Genomic DNA, 15,929 nt, shown 5'->3' on the forward strand with positions numbered 1-15,929 from the left:
ACACAGCATTAGCTCTTACTGCTTTGCAAAATCAGTAACATTTAAAGTGACAGGATCCTTTATTTCTTGTTCTGCACAGACTCTAGTTCAAGCTGGTAAAATATCAAAATCGACATTACTTATAAATCCTCTGATAAAGGTTTAAATTCACAGCAGTCTAGTAGCTTCAGATTACAAAAATATAAATTGGCTGCTAAATTAAAATTGCTAGAATCTTCATTGGCTATTTGATGTTATGACATGGTGAATTAGTATGATGCTGAATGTTTGCTTGGATCTTTGCTTGCTAACATTGTGCTGAATATGTTCTATTTTTACCGTGTATTGCCACTGGCTTAAGATGTTCAGTAGCTATGGCAAGCATGCAGAAAAATGGAATTTGGTTAATCATCATGTGCCTCAAGTAGAAAAAAAGAATTTGCATTTATATAGCACCTTTCATGACCTTGCAATGTCCCAAAGTGTTTTATAGCCAATGGGGCTGGATTTTTAGGTTTTAGCATTAGCGCCAAGTGAAAGTTCACGATGGATGTTAGCGATAAGTCTGGCGTTGAACGTCAGAATTTGTGCGCCCGAGCAGAAAGTTCGGACCGGAAAAAAGTTGGCCGTTCTGCGCATGAGTGAATTTTTAAAGAAAACATATACCCGCGTTTCTGGTCTGCTGTCCAATCGCAAACCCTAATGCAGGGCGCGGTCACACGCATGCACAGTACAGCCGGGGCTGAAACAGCCATTTTACTTTTTGATTGTCATGATGGAGGAGGAGGACAACAGGCAGCATGCTCGAAGATTCAGGACCAGAGGCAAACGAGGCTCTAGTGGGGGCAGTGGAGGCTAGATAACCTGAGTTGTATGGGAGGGGTGGATCTAGACCTCTCCCATCAGTATTTAAGAAGATATAGAGGCAAATTGCAGAGGCAGTTTGTGCAAAGCTCTGTAACACAGTACTGGAAAAAATGTAACGATCATTCAAGGGTCATTAGCATGAGTACAGTCCTTCATTACTTAAATTATAAATCTGACATGCTATTTTTTCTCATGCCGTTGCTGTCTGTGAGCACTCTGTGGGTTGCCTCCTAAAATGCATGACACATAGGTAAGTTTAGTTGGCACCCTATTTGCTATGAATGATCTTTACACATTATTAAGATTGCTTCACATAGAAACATAGAAAATAGGTGCAGAAGTAGACCACTCGGCCCTTCGAGCCTGCATTGCCATTCAATATGATCATGGCTAACCATGCAACTTCAGTATCCCATTCCTGCTTTCTCTCCATACCCCTTGATCCCTTTAGCCGTAAGGGCCACATCTAACTCCCTTTTGAATATATCTAACGAACTGGCCTCAACAACTTTCTGTGGCAGAGAATTCCACAGGTTCACAATTCTCTGAGTGAAGAAGTTTCTCCTCATCTCGGTCCTAAATGGCTCACCCCTTATTCTTAGACTGTGACCCCTGGTTCTGGACTTCCCCAATATCGGGAACATTCTTCCTACATCTAAACTGACCGATCCCGTCAGAATTTTATATGTTTCTATGAGATTCCCTCTCATTCTTTTAAATTCCAGTGAATATAAGCCTAGTCGATCCAATCTTTCTTCATATGTCAGTCCTGCCATCCTGGGAATCAGTCGGGTGAACCTTCGCTGCACTCCCTCAATAGTAAGAATGTCCTTCCTCAGATTAGGAGATGAAAACTGCACACAGTACTCAAGTTGTGATCTCCCTGCTCCGCTACTCAAATCCCCTCACTATGAAGGCCAGCATACCATTGCTTTCTTTACTGCCTGCTGTACCTGCATGCCTACCTTCAATGACTGATGTGCCATGACACCCAGGTCTCGTTGCACCTCCCCTTTTCCTACTCTGTCACCATTCAGACAATGATCTGCCTTCCTGATTTTGCCACCAAAGTGGATAACCTCACATTTATCCACATTATACTGCATCTGCCATGCATTTGCCCATTCACCTAACCTGTCCAAGTCCCCCTGCAGCCTCCTAGCATCCTCCTCGCAGCTCGTACTGCCACCCAGCTTAGTGTCATCTGCAAACTTGGAGATATTACATTCAATTCCTTTGTCTAAATCATTAATGTATGTTGTAAATAGCTGGGTCCCAGCACTGAACCCTGCAGCACCTCACTAGTCACTGCCTGCAATTCTGAAAAAAACCCATTTATTCCCACTCTTTGCTTCCTGTCTGCCAACCAGTTCTCTCTCCACGTCAATACATTACCCCCAATACCATGTGCCTTAATTTTGCACACTAATCTCTTGTGTGGGACCTTGTCAAAAGCCTTTTGAAAGTCCAAATACACCACATCCACTGGTTCTCCTTTATCCACTCTTACTAGTTACATCCTCAAAAATCTCTAGAAGATTTGTCAAGCATGATTTCTCTTTCATAAATCCATGCTGACTTGGACCGATCCTGTCACTGCTTTCCAGATCTTTAATAATTGATTCCAGCATTTTCCCCACCACCGATGTCAAGCTAACCAGCTTATAATTCCCTGTTTTCTCTCTCCCTCCTTTGAAAAAAAATTGGGTTACATTAGCTACCCTCCAATCCATAGGAACTGAACCAGAGTCCATGGAATGTTGGAAAATGACCACCAATGCATTTACTATTTCTAGGGCCACTTCCTTAAGTACTCTGCGATGCAGACTATCAGGCCCTGGGGATTTATCGGCCTTCAGTCCCTTCAATTTCCCTAACACCATTTTCTGACTAATAAGGATTTCCCTCAGTTCCCCCTTCTCGGTAGATCCTCGGTCCCCTAGTATTTTCGGGAGATTATTCGTGTCTTCCTTAGTGAAGACAGAACCAAAGTATTTGTTCAACTGGTCTGCCATTTCCTTGTTCCCTTTTATGAATTCACCAGATTCTGACTGCAAGGGACCTACATTAGTCTTCACTCATCTTTATCTCTTCACATATCTATAGAAGCTTTTGCAGTCAGTTTTTATGTTCCCTACAAGCTTACTCTCATACTCTTATTTTCCCCCTCCTAATTAAACCCTTAGTCCCCCTCTGCTGAATTCTAAATTTCTCCCAGTCCTCAGGTTTGCTGCTTTTTCTGGCCAATTTATATGCCTCTTCCTTGGATTTAAAACTTTCCCTAATTTCCCTTGTTAGCCACGGTTGAGCCACCTTCCCTTTTTTATTCTTACGCCAGACAGGGATGTACAATTGTTGTAGTTCATCCATGTGATATTTAAATGTCTGCCATTGCCTATCCACCGTCAACCCTTTAAGTATCCTTCTCCAGTCTATCCTAGCCAATTCACGTCTCATACCATCAAAGTTTCCTTTCTTTAAGTTCAGGACCCTAGTCTCCGAATTAACTGTGTCACTCTCCATCTTAATGAAGAATTCTACCATATTATGGTCACTTTTCCCCATGGAAAGGCATGACCAGATTGCTAATTAATCCTCTCTCGTTACAGAAGACCCAGTTTAGGATGGACTGCTCTCTAGTTGGTTCCTCGACATACTGGTCTATTAAACCATCCCTTATACACTCCAGGAAATCCTCCTCCACAGTATTGCTACCAGTTTGGTTATCCCAGTCTATATGTAGATTAAAGTCACCCATGATAACTGCTGTACCCTTATTGCACGCGTCCCTAATTTCCTGTTTGATGCCATCCCCAACCTCCTTACTACTGCTTGGTGGTCTATACACAACTCCCACTAATGTTTTCTGCTCTTTGGTGTTTTGCAGCTCTACCCATATAGATTCCACTTCATCCACGCAATGTCCTTCCTTACTATTGCGTTAATCTCCTCTTTAGCCAGTAACGCTACTCCACCTCCTTTTCGTTCCTGTCTATCCTTCCTGAATATTGAATACCCCTGGATGTTGAGTTCCCAGCCTTGGTTACTCTGGAGCTATGTCTCCATAATTCCAATGAAATCATATCCGTTAACAACTATCTGCGCAGTCACTTCATCCACCTTATTATGAATGCTCCTTGCATTGAGACTCAGAGCCTTCAGGCTTGTTTTTATAACACTCTTTGTCCTTTTAGAATTATGTTGTAATGTGGCCCTTTTTGATTTTTGCCCTTGATTTCTTTGCCCTCCACTCTTGCTTATCTCCTTCCAACCATTTACTTCTGCCCTCTTATTACTTCCCTCTGCCTCCCTGCATAGATTCCCATCCCCTTGCCACCCTGCATAGATTCCTATCCCCCTGCCATATTAGTTTAAACTCTCCCCAAGAGCACTAGCAAACACTCCGCCTAGCACATCGGTTCTGGTCCTGCCCAAGTGCAAACCATCTGGTTTGTACTGGTCCCACCTCCCCCAGAACCAGGTCCAATGTCCCAGGAATTTGAATCCCTCCCCCTTGCACCATTCCTCAAGCCACATATTCATCTGAGCTATCCTGCAATTCCTACACTGACTAGCACGTGGCACTGGTAGCAATCCTGAGATTACTACCTTTGAGGTCCTACTTTTTAATTTATCTCCTAGCTTCCTCAATTCAGCTTGTAGGACCTCATCCCATTTTTTACCTATAACATTGGTACCTATATGTGTTATGCTCCTCCTGTGCTATGTGGGAAGTCAGGGATGCTTCCAGTGTCCCTGATGACTACATTTGCGGGAAGTGCATCCACCTGCAGCACCTGACAGACCGCATTGTGGCACTGGAGCTGCGGGTGGATGTCGTGAATAGCACGTTTCGTGAGTAGGTCACACCGCAGATAAAGTGTACACAGCCAGATAGGGGATGGGTGACCAACCGGAAGAGCAGTGGAAGGAAGGTAGTGCAGAGGTCCCCTGCGGTCATCCCCCTGCAAAACAGTAAGGGGAATAAATAGACGTTTCTGTGGCTGCAACCGAGACTCCAGGATGGTATGTTGCCTCCCTGGTGCAAGAGTCAAGGATGTCTCAGAGCGGGTGCAGGACATTTTGAAAATGGAGGGGGAACAGCCAGTTATCGTGGTGCATATAGGTACCAACGATATAGGTAAAAATGGGATGAGGTTCGACAAGATGAATTTAGGGAGCTAGGAGCTAAATTAAAAAGTAGGACCTCAAAAGTCGTAATCTCAGGATTGCTACCAGTGCCAAGTGCTAGTCAGAGTAGGAATTGCAGGATAGCTCAGATGAATATGTGGCTTGAGGAGTGGTGCAGAAGGGAGGGATTCAAATTCCTGGGACATTGGAACCGGTTTTGGAAGAGGTGGGACCAGTACAAACCGGACAGCCTGTACCTGGGCAGGACCGGAACTAATGTCCAAGGGGGAGAGTTTGCTCATGCTGTTGGGGAGGGGTTAAACTAATATGGCAGGGGGATGGGAATCTATGCAGGGAGACAGAGGGAAGTAGAATGGGAGCAGAAGCAAAAGATAGAAAGAAGAAAAGTAAAAGTGGAGGGTAGAGAAACCCAAGGCAAAAAGCAAAAAGGGCAACATTACAGCAAAATTCTAAAGGGGCAAAGTGTGTTAAAAAGACAAGCCTGAATGCTCTGTGCCTCAATGCGAGGAGTATTCGGAATAAGGTGGACGAATTAACTGTGCAAATAGCAGTTAACAGATATGATGTAATTGGCATCACGTAGACATGGCTCCAGGGTGACCAAGGCTGGGAAATCAACATCCAGGGGTCTTCAACATTTAGGAACGATAGGCAGAAAGGAAAAGGAGGTGGGGTGGCATTGCTGATTAAAGAGGAAATTAATGCAATAGTAAGGAAGGACATTAGCTTGGATGATGTGGAATCTGTATGGGTGGAGCTCCGAAATACCAAAGGGCAGAAAACGCAAGTGGGAGTTGTCTACAGACCACCAAACAATAGTAGTGAGGTTGGGGACAGCATCAAACAAGAAATTAGGGATGCGTGCAATAAAGGTACAGCAGTTATCATGGGTGATTTTAATCTACATATTGATTGGGCTAACCTAACTGGTAGCAATGCGGTGGAGGATGATTTCCTGGAGTGTATTAGGGATGGTTTTCTAGACCAATATGTCGAGGAACCAACTAGAGGGCTGGCCATCCTAGACTGGGTGATGTGTAATGAGAAAGGACTAATTAGCAATCTTGTTGTGCGAGCCCCTTGGGGAAGAGTGACCATAATATGGTAGAATTCTTTGTTAAGATGGGGAGTGACACAGTTAATTCAGAGACTAGCGTCCTGAACTTAAGGAAAGGTAACTTCGATGGTATGAGACGTGAATTGGCTAGAATAGACTGGCGAGTGATACTTAAAGAGTTGACGGTGGATAGGCAATGGCAAACATTTAAAGATCACATGGATGAACTTCAACAATTGTACATCCCTGACTGGAGTAAAAATAAAACGGGGAAGGTGGCTCAACCATGGCTAACAAGGAAAATTAAGGAGAGTCTTAAATCCAAGGAAGAGGCATATAAATTGGCCAGAAAAAGCAGCAAACCTGAGGACTGGGAGAATTTTGTAATACAGCAGAGGAGGACAAAGGGTTTAATTAGGAGGGGGAAAATAGAATATGAGAGGAAGCTTGCTGGAAACATGAAAACTGACTGCAAAAACTTCTACAGATATGTGAAGAGAAAAAGATTAGTGAAAAGAAACGTAGGTCCCTTGCAGTCAGATTCAGGTTAAGTTATAATGGGGAACAAAGAAATGGCGGACCAGTTAAACAAATACTTTGATTCTGTCATCACGAAGGAAGACACAAATAACCTTCCGGAAATACTAGGGGACCGAGGGTCTAGTGAGAAGGAGGAACTGAAGAAAATCCTTATTAGGCGGGAAATTGTGTTCGGGAAATTGATGGGATTAAAGGCCAATAAATCCCTGGGGCCTGATAATCTGCATCCCAGAGTACTTAAGGAAGTGGCCCTAGAAATAGTGGATGCATTGGTGATCATTTTCCAACAGTCTATCGACTCTGGATAGGTTCGTATGGACTGGAGGGTAGCTAATGTGACACCACTTTTTAAGAAAGGAGGGAGAGAGAAAACAGGTAATGAAAGACTGGTTAGTTACATCAGTAGTGGGGAAAACGTTGGAATCAATTAATAAAGATGAAATAATAGCACATTTGGAAAGCAGTGGCGGGATCGGTCCAAGTCAGCATGGATTTATGAAAGGGAAATCCTGCTTGATAAATCTTCTAGAATTTTTTGAGGATGTAACTAGTAGAGTGGACATGGGCGAACCAGTGGATGTGGTGTATTTGGACTTTCAAAAGGCTTTTGACAAGGTCCCACACAAGAGATTGGTGTGCAAAATTAAAGCACATGGTATTGGGGGTAATGTACTGACGTGGATAGAGAACTGGTTGGCTGACAGGAAGCAGTGAGTCAGGATAAATGGGTCCTTTTCAGAATGGCAGGCAGTGACTAGTGGTGTGCCACAGGGCTCTGCTGGGACCCCAGCTATTGACAATATACATTAATGATTTGGATGAGGGAATTGAGTGTAATATCTCCAAGTTTGCAGATGACAATAAGCTGGGTGGCGGTGTGTGCTATGAGGAGGATGCTAAAAGGCTGAAGGGTGACTTGGACAGGTTAGGTGAGTGAGTAAACGCGTGGCAGATGCAGTATAATGTGGATAAATGTGAGGTTATCCACTTTGGGGGCAAAAACACGAAGGCAGTATATTATCTGAATGGTGGCAGATTAAGAAAAGGGGAGGTGCAACGAGACCTGGGTGTCATGGTACATCAGTCATTGAAAATTGGCATGCAGTTACAGCAGGCATTGAAGAAGGCAAATGGTATGTTGGCTTTCATAGCTGGGGATTTGAGTATAGGAGCAGGGAAGTCTTACTACCATTGTACGGGGCCTTAGTGTGGCCTCACCTGGAATATTGTGTTCAGTTTTGGTCTCCTAATCTGAGGAAAGATGTTCTTGCTATTGAGGTAGTGCCTCGAAATTTCACCAGACTGATTCTTGGGATGGCAGGACTGACATATGAGGAGAGACTGGTTCGACTGGGCCTGTATTCACTGGAGTTTAGCAGGATCAGAGGGGATCTCATAGAAACATAAAATTCTGACGGGACTGGACAGGTTCGATGCAGGAAGAATGTTCCTGATGTTGGGGAAGTCCAGAACCAGGGGACATAGTCTAAGGATAAGTGGTAAGCCATTTAGGACTGAGATGAGGAGAAACTTCTTCACTCAGAGAATTGTTGACCTGTGGAATTCCCCACAGCAGAGAGTTGTTGATGCCAGTTCATTGGATATATTCAAGAGGGAGTTAGATATCGCCCTTACGACTAAAGGGATCAAGGGGTATGGAGAGAAAGCAGGAAAGGGGTACTGAGGTGAATGATCAACCATGATCTGATTGAATGGTGGTGCAGGCTCGAGGAGCCGAATGACCTACTCCTGCATCTATTTTCTATGTTTCTATGTACCACGACAGCTGGCTGTTCACTCTCCCCCTCCAGAATGCGCTGCAGCCGCTCCGAGACATCCTTGACCCTTGCACCAGGGATGCAACATATCATCCTGGAGTCTCGTTTGCGGCCACAGGAACACTTATCTATTCCCCTTACAATAGAATCCCCTATTACTATAGCTCTCCCACTCTTTTTCCTGCCCTTCTGTGCAGCAGAGCCACCCATAGTGCCATGAACTTGGCTGCTGCTGCTGTCCACTGATGAGCATTCTCCCCCAACAGTACCCAAGGTGGTGTATCTGTTTTGAAGGGAGATGACCGCAGGGGACTCCTGCACTACCTTCCTTCCACTGCTCTGCCTGATGGTCACCCATTCCCTATCTGCCTGAGTAACCTTGCTTTCTGAAATCTCAAAAGTTGTTTCCGCACTTCTATGTCCTCCTATTGAACCACGTGCAAAATCCAAGACCACTAAACAGAGGACTGTATTACATTCACAGTGTGGTATACGTGCTTTGGTGGCTATCTGTATGTGTCACAAGAGCAGATGGACCCTCTGGTAACTATTCCCATTTTCATCTTTGCAGGCAAATAAGTCCCACAACCGCCGGGAACAGCGGCGGACAGGTGGTGGTCCACTTCGGACCCTGACACTCACCGACCTGGAGGAGCAAGTGGCAGGTCTCATTGGTGTCTCAGGTTGGGCAACTGCCCATGGGCGTGCTGAGCCCTCTTGGATACTGAAGGTAAGTCCTGCACACTCCCTGGGCTGGATTGGTTCAACGTGATGCAGTGTCTGTGGACTAGGGTTGGGGCAATGTCATGCAGTGTCTCCGGACTACATATAATGGAGTAGCAGTGGTCCTTCAAATGGGCCTGTGCTATGTGACCTTACTCATGTCATCCTGCCCCCTCCCCTGCTGCTAACCACTCATCTGTTACTTTCTACTTCCAGATGAGGAGTCGCAGGCACCGAATCCATCACAGCAAACCTCCACCTCAGGCCATCATGTGGGGGAGAGGAGGAATTTGAGGAGGAGGAGCTGACGGAGCAGCCTACTCCGGGTTGTGGGGCAGATGCACTCGACACCTCGTTTGCCACCGGCAAACAACTCATCTGAGGATGATCAAACAATCCCGGGCTTTGAAATCTCTGAGGCTGCTGGGACCAGTAGCGTGCGACAACGCAGTTCTGGGGTCGAATCCTGTATGCCATCTCTCCGAAGGGTGATTTGGCAAAGTCGGTCTGCTGACAGACAGGCAGACTCAGAATTGGACATGGTGGCACTGTCCAGGGAGAGCATCCAGCTCACCTGTCAGCTCCTTGATGTCCAGGGGAGCATTCCCGCGAGCATCGACTGTCTGAAAGCGGCCATTACAGAGGTAGGGTCGCAGATTGTCGGTGTGAACTGCGAAACCTGCAAGGCCATCAAATGCCCACGAGTGGCTGGTGGCCTCCACCAGTCATACTGCAGTCCCCAGTGTGACACCCTGACACACCCGCACACCACCTGTGACTGGCGACGCCGATCAAGAGGCTCGCCAGTCAGAAACCGAGCCTTCCACGCCTCGAGCAGATCCAGTGTGTCCCTAGACAGCGTCTCCAATGTCTCTTCCCCCCAATTCAGCAGAACTCTGCAGGAATTTTTGGTGCCATATCGGGTAGGGACAGCAGGCGAGGGAGGGGGCTAGGGGTAAGGATGGGGGGTGCGGGGGTGGGGGTAGGGTCGAGCTGGTGGTAAAAGACAGTTGGGGCAGGGGTTGTTGTTTTATTGTTGTTGTTGTTATTGTTATATTATAAAAGTTTTCAAAGGTTCCCAATTCTGTTAAGTTATAAAAGTTCACAATGTATACCCTGCAATAACTTTTATTCCAGTTTTTCAATTACTTTTACAATTATGTTTACAATGTTTAATAAATGCTTTTGTTCACCTTAATCATTCCTGTGTCGTGTGTCATTTGCAGAATAAGAGTGGGAATAGTCAACATGGTGGGATAGAGTGACCAGGCAACGATCAAACGTGCTGTTTACTCTTCAAGCAAAGCGTTGGATTATGAACTGCTGACGTAAGGCTTTTGAAGTGGCGAAAGCTCCACAAGGCCGCCCCTGTGGTCATGGTGGTAATGGTGGCATGGATTTCTCACCAGCCTTCTCTTCCTCGTCTTCCTCCTCCTCCAACTCGTCTTCATCCTCCCCCTCCTACCTACCAACCCCCCACTCTCCTGGGTGCTCCTACAATCCCCAGTGGCAAATCCTGTTCCCTCATGATGGTTAATTTGTGTAGCATGCAGCACACCACAATGAACTCAGAGACCCTGAGGGGATTATTGCAGGCAGCCTCTAAAGTGGTCCAGGCATTGGAAGCGCTGCTTGAGCACTCCAATTGTCTGTTCGACGATGTTGCGTGTGGCTGCATGGCTTTCATTGTAGTGATGCTCGGCTTCTGTCTGAGGGTTCCGGAGGGGGGTCACGGGCCAGGTGGGGAGGCCGTAATCTATGTCCCCCAGCATCCAGCTCTGGCATTGTGGTTGATGCTGTAACTGGCCTGAGACAGTGCTCTCACGCAGGATGAAAGCATCATGGATGCTCCCTGGATATTGGGCATTGACTGCCATAATGCGCTGAGTATGGTCACACACGAGTGGAGTGGAATCCCTTTTGGTTTTGGTAAACCCCTGGATTGTGTAAAGGTGCTCACAGGGCGATGTGCATACAATCAATGGCACCCTGAACCTTGGGGAAGTCAGCAAATCATCCAAAATCCACAGCCCTCTCATTGGGAAGTTTATGATGTCCATCCTGCGTGGGTACAGTGCAGTAGTCACCTGGCAAATGCTGCAATGTGTAACGTACTGTGAGATGGAGCATATGTCCCCTGCTGATGCCTGAAAGGAGCTGGAGGCATAGAAGGCAATGCCGCAGTCACCTTCACCTTGACAGGCAGTGTAGTCCTGTTGCCACTGGTAGGCTTTAGGTCTGCCTTTATGAGCTGGCATATCTCTGTCAGCACTTCTTTTCAGAAGCACAGCCTTCTATCGCATTTGCTTCAGAGAGCTGCAGATATGAGCGCTGTTCCCTGTAAACTCGTTGCGGGTAAGTTCTTCTCCCCATACGTCTGCGACCTTTTCGATTACGTTCAAAATGATCATCAATTAGCCTTCTTTCAGCTCGACTCTGTATAAATATAGCAGCCAGGAATAATGGCTGACATAATATCGCCCCCATCTTTTAAAATGTCCTTAAATGACCTTTAAAATGAACTATAAACTCACATAAAACTTCAATATGAAAAACGCAGCCTTCTTCTCCCAATCCTTTTATGTACTCAACTTCTGCTCCATTTTCAAGATGGCGACGTTAGCACCGGGTGCACCTTGGGTCCGACCTGCTTTTTGCTGATGAGTTCCCGGGTGGACGCTAAATCGGGCGATATGCTCCAAAATTACGCCCAGGGTGTTAGCGCAGCGTTGCACACCAATTGATGTCACCCAAATAGTGAAAACATCGGGCGGGTGGCCGCTAAACCACTGCCAAAAGTTCCGCCTGAGCGCAAAATGTCGTGTGTCTCGTTTCGCTCGAAAAAAAATCGTTTTTGCACCCCACCTACTGGTCGCAAACCCCTCGAAAATCCAGCCCAAGAAGTACTTCTGAAGTGTAGTCACTATTGTAACTTAAGAAATGCGGCAGACAATTTGGGCATAGCCATGTCCCACAAACAGCAATGTGATACTGACCAGATAATCTGCTTTAGTGATGTTGGTTGAGCAGGAGGAACTCCTCTGCTCTTCTTTGAAGTAGTGTCATGGGATCTTTTGCATTCACCTAAGAGGGCAGACTCAGCCTTGGTTTAATGGCTTGTCTGAAAGATGGAACCTCTGACAGTGCAGCACTTCACTCAGTACTCCACTGAAGTGTCAGCCTAGATTTTATGCTCAAGTCTCTGGTGTGGGACATGAACCGCAACCTTCTGACCCATAGGCGAGAATGTTGCCACTGAGCCATGACTGATGTTATCAAAGGCAAATGAAATGTCAGGCTAGCTAAATTTGACGTACAGGGTGCCTAACTGACTTCAGATTATGGAACTCGAAACCCTATCCCTGCATTTTAATATTGAAACAACATTTGCGAAAGTACAAGAGGCTGAAACTATGTATGATGAGCAATGCGCAACTTTTTTGTCTCCAACATTGTCCTCTCCTAAGGGCTCTCCTGTACATGTGCCTATAAATGTAATGCCTTTTCTATGATCTTTGGGATTTCAGTGGTGCTTGTCCTCCCACCCATTTGGGAGGATTGTACACCATTGTTTCTCTTGGAGCAAGAAATAACAATATTACAATTCCGTGAATGTCTTGGAGAATTCCCCCATATGAGGTCAATGCCATGATGATGATAGGTGAAGGTACCTTGTCTCTTCAACAGAAGTGTCCTTGAAGACCAGCAAAAGCCCTTGTGGCAGGCAAAGTGTGTTGAGCGAGTAGTTTTGGGTGAAGAGGGTACTTCAGTGTTTGTAGTCGTTACCAATGTTCTTGCTAATTATCCACAAGGTCCCACACAGGCGCTCACCCACTTTTATGTTGTAGATACTGCGCATGTTCAATAATTAGAATGGGCTGCACATTGAGGGTTGCAGGCTGCGCAGGAGACAGCAAGGCATGCGTGGGACATTGGTAATTACCCTTTGTAGAAATGGGTTTCCCTAGCACACAGGTGCTGAGAGAAAGAGTATGCTAGATAAGGAGATGAATGAAGTTGTATGATTGGTAGAGGATGTGTATTTACATGACAGCCTTCATATACCTTGGCTTCCTTTGTGCGGTCACTAAACCTTTTCCTGCACTGTGTGGCAGCTTTTGGAGTGGTTAAAATTTTAATGACTGCTTCTGCACTTCCTTCTGTCTCCCTCTCTTCTTTGACTCCTGAGGAACCCTCCCTGATTCCCGACACCTGACACCCCCTCTCTGATTCATGAACCTTGAACCGCCCCTGACCCCCCAGAATCCAGACACCTGAGCTGCCTTTAACCCTAGATCCCCAACACCCGATTGTTGCTGACACACTAGCTTGTCCCAGCTCTCTGCAGCGATGTGTCAGTGGCTGAGCCGAAAGGTTCTCAATGGCAGCAGCCGGTGATGTCATGCAGTGGGGGTCGGGGTAGGTTGTGGGGAAGAAGGGGCTATGAGCAGCAATGTCCGGTGATCCATGAGCCATTCCAGGAGAGTTTTGGGCAATCCGGGATAGTTGTCAACCCTACAAAAAGCCTGTTTCTGTGCATAACTTTCTGAGGTTCTAAACTGAGAATCTCAAAGAGATCATAATGCTGACCTTGAGAGCTAAGGCACATTTATGATGCAGTGTGAAGGAAGATCTATCTTGCATCTAACTCCTGTCACTCCTGTCCTGAGAGTGCAGAAGACTTTTAATCCATTATATAATTATTGCTATAGTAGATCTGTATGTGTTTAATAGAAGAAACTTTAATCTAAATCTAGGCTGGAAATTTCCAGGGTGGTACCAGGTGTGATCGGAGGCGGGTCGGGTGGGAAAGTTGTTATTTTTGGGAGCGGGTCGGAAGCCCACTGTCATCTCGCTCCCACACGCCTTTTCTCCAGGTGCGCCTGCCAGCGTGGACCCGACCTGACCGGCAGAGGTGGCCGATCCAATTTAAATTATTAGCAGCTAGATGTCAGACTCTTAAGAGTAGTTTTAACCTTACCTGAGGCGGGAGGTCACTGGCGATTGTTCCATTTGATTAGTTGACGGCATCAAATATACTATAAAAGCTCCCTCCTGACAGATGATCACTTTCCTCAGCTGTTTCTCACTGCAATCCCAGCACTGATTCTGCAGGCTGCAATCTTTCCAGCAAAGTCTCCATCCTGTGTCACCTCATTGGAAGAACTCTCTCACCATTGACAGATTGCTTCTGTTATCTCTACTTCACCTGCCATCTATTCCATCAGCATGGGTGCCATTTATACCGTCTCACCTTGGTCCTCAGAATCTGACCATGAAGAGCCCCAACACCATCAGCATCGGGCACACCAGTAGCACCAATGGCAACATCACCAACCTTCTCCATAATCATCTGATGCTGCACAGGACAGAGGGCATCAGCACCTGAGCACATTGCTGCCCGGGAGGCCAGTGATGGCCTCATAATGGCCAAATTGACTTCATTTGATGCTATACACCCATATGGCTGCCACATAATACGCCAGTTTTGCACCACCCCACAGTAACACCATAAAGCAACCTTGCAATGACCAAACCATTCCTTTCACACGCACCACCATTGCTGGAGGTACCGTTATGTCTCACCATTCAATGCAAATCACTAAGCCACTTCCAAAGGTGCACACAAATCTGTCCAAGTGATGAAAATAAAGATTTTTATGTTTGACAACACATTAACGGAAACTTTACATAAACATTGGATAAAACTTCCAAATGGCTATCCTTGTGAATCTTTCCTGCTTGTCATCTTTCTCTTCTGTGTGCTTCTACGAGGTGCTAGCCCTGTAGCTTCAGCAGAGGTAGAGGCAGCCTGTTCTCTTCCCTGTTACCAAGGAGTTGGAAAGCACCTTGCTGCACATCAGTGGGGCCATGAGGACACAGGTCTATGCTGACATCCCTCCTAGAGAGAAGGTCTATGAGCCTCTGCCATCTCTTCTCCATGGAGACCATGGGCTAGAACCTCCACTTTTTTTGCATGCTTAACGCCCACTTAATGCCCATTTTACTGCTGAAATGATGTATAACACGCAGATATCGCCCATTTAGCCACAAAATGGAAACTGACACCCATTTTTCAGAAACTTATCGCTGAGCATTACTTTCCCCATGTGCTTAACGCCAGAAATAAATAATACCAGCCACCCACTTGTTTTGGGCGGAATCATCAGAATGCGCAAAATCAACACCCATAATATCGGCCAGCGTTAATTTCTGCACTGATTTAACGCTGAGATTCAATAGTACCGCCCGCCCACTTTTTTTTGTCGTAAAGAGCATATTTACCGAAACTAGTGGCCATGAGATCGCCCAGCGTCACTTTCACCATCTCGTACAAATATCGCCCATTTTATCGCTCGCCTAAAAAAATACTCAGAGAAAATGGAACTAACTGGAACTAATCACAGCATTATGGACGCCATGTTCTGCATCACATGTCGCATCCTTTAAAAGGTTGCTGTGCTTCAACCTCAGGAGAGTTCGGATGTACTCTGGAGGTCATTGGAGTTGATGTGAACATCTCTACAAACATCTTGACCATTGGAATTTAATAGGTGTCTTCGTTGGGACATTCATTGTTTGTGACCAATCGGTGCAGCTCAGAGAGCTACTGCAATGGGGCCTGTCCTTTCTCACCCTCTCTTGATGAACAATTACATGCAGCAGATTCGAGATTGCCGAAGGTACGCTCCACAGCATTATGTGCCCAATGCAAGAGGTGCCACACTGATGAGGAGGACCAGACATTACACCCCCGGCAAGTACAGGGAGAACAATCTTACCTCAACGGACACCACCTGTCTTCGGCGACTGCACTTCCACAAAGATGTTAT

At 46.1% G+C, this 15,929-nt stretch overlaps 1 long non-coding RNA gene across 1 annotated transcript in view; it reads left to right on the forward strand.

Annotated features, from left to right (window-relative positions):
- LOC139262060 (uncharacterized) overlaps positions 1-10,009 on the forward strand; it is a 124,880-nt gene extending 114,871 nt beyond the window's left edge. Inside the window, exons 3-4 of the long non-coding RNA XR_011592874.1 lie at positions 8,945-9,103; positions 9,313-10,009. This is a non-coding gene — a long non-coding RNA (uncharacterized lncRNA). The remainder of the gene's footprint in view (positions 1-8,944; positions 9,104-9,312) is intronic.
- The last annotated feature ends 5,920 nt before the right edge of the window (positions 10,010-15,929 follow it).

The sequence above is a fragment of the Pristiophorus japonicus genome, chromosome 4 (assembly GCF_044704955.1).
Source record: "Pristiophorus japonicus isolate sPriJap1 chromosome 4, sPriJap1.hap1, whole genome shotgun sequence".
Taxonomy (NCBI): Eukaryota; Metazoa; Chordata; class Chondrichthyes; family Pristiophoridae; genus Pristiophorus; species Pristiophorus japonicus.